The following is a 1,737-nucleotide window of genomic DNA, read 5'->3' on the forward strand; positions in this document are numbered from 1 at the left end:
TCTAACAAGAACAAGCGCCGTTATTAGAACCTTTTGAAAACATGCAACATAGAGATCACAAGCAGCTCCTACATTTAGCAAGTTCTAAAGCATTAAGCACACGTGGAAGGATGTCAATCTAAGTGTACAAACTAGTACAACAAGCGTGTCTAGTTGCATTCCTCATCTTTGGTACACACCTAGGCGAGAGGTTTTACTACTTCGGTTAAAATCACAAAACTATTAGGTGAATTGCTATTTAACCTAGCACCAATTACATGCATATCCTATATGTTTGCAACCACATGCATAAAATATACATATAAAAGACTCATCTAATTCAGAACCAAAGAACAATCTCATCGACAAAGTAACTAAAACATAGAAATTTATTATGAAACTTGAACCATAGTTTAGGGCTTCAAACTAGCCCCTAACGCAAAAGTATTTAGCTACTCATTGTTCTAAGGTAAACACACAGTAACATATTGAAAATAAAAGGGCAAAGTCGCAGAAAAAGAGAGTGAAGAGGCACGGTGGATGTTGCTTGAAGATGGATGGTCACGGTGGTGGTAGATGGCGACTTTGGTGGATTCTTTTCCTTATGCTTGTATGGAGCTTCGAAAATCAGAGAGCTAGGGTTCTTTTTGAGGCGTGAAATCTGTATGGTATCCTCTCTCTTTGACGCCAAGAAGCCTCCTCTTTTATTGTTTACAAACTCCTAACTTTCCTCCTCAAAACTGGGTTGAGTTCTCCTTATTCTTCTCCAATTCCACTTGCTTGGCTGCCCCACAATCTTCTGAACCTTCCTTAAGTCTTTCTAATAGTCTCTTGATAAGTATAATGCAGCAAAAATCCAATAAAATTCGTCCCAAAATCTGCCAAGAATATCTTCAGAAAATATAGCCTTTAATTCACTTTCCTTTCTCAACTAGGACTGATTTCCCTCTCCAAGTTTGACAAGGGTTCCCAGCAGATTCGAAGGTAATATTCTGCCACATAATACTTCTGATGTCAACCTTCAAAACCGTGCAAAAACATTCTAGAAAGCTTCTTGAAACGTGGCCCAACAACGGTCTTGAAAATGCGTCGCATAAAGACTTGTCAGAAATTCCAGATTTTCCTTATCCTCTGATCATATTTGCAGCATCGTAACTTCTTCATTACACCACCTTTCTGGATGATTCTTGATTCTATACTTCTCTACAACATATATTCTTAAATTATGGAAGGAGAAATTCATGATTATCATCCCTTAAGTCCGGTATAAAAGTCCTTGGAAACGCTTCCTGAAAAGCTGATGGAAACAGTCTTCTCGAGGAACCAACTTTGAGCACAGCCTCCGGCTTCCTTTTTATCATTCTGGACCAACTCTTTGCCTTCAGTTATAGTAGAACATGTGATCTTCAAATATTTCCAGGCCTTTCTTCATAATTCCACTCGAAGGTTCTTCAAAACAGCTTCCCAAAACAGAAGAAAATAAGGCAGACTCTTGTACTCTGTTTTCTGCTTCTCTGCAACTGTTTTTAACGCCAACTCTCTCCATCTTCTCTTGAGTTCTAGGACTAAATGAATCATCATAATCCATCCTTTGCATCATTAGTTCATGTGAAGTGCCTTGATTTCCCCATTGTAGATCTCTTTTCTCCTTAACTGCTTCTCAAAGTACCTAAGAAAATAACAAAGTTAAATTGATCTTTTTAAGGAATAAACTAAGCAAAAGTATAGAGGTTTGAACTATAAATTCATAGCATTTTA

This window comes from Rosa chinensis, chromosome 2, assembly GCF_002994745.2.
Source record: "Rosa chinensis cultivar Old Blush chromosome 2, RchiOBHm-V2, whole genome shotgun sequence".
Classification (NCBI taxonomy): Eukaryota; Viridiplantae; Streptophyta; class Magnoliopsida; order Rosales; family Rosaceae; genus Rosa; species Rosa chinensis.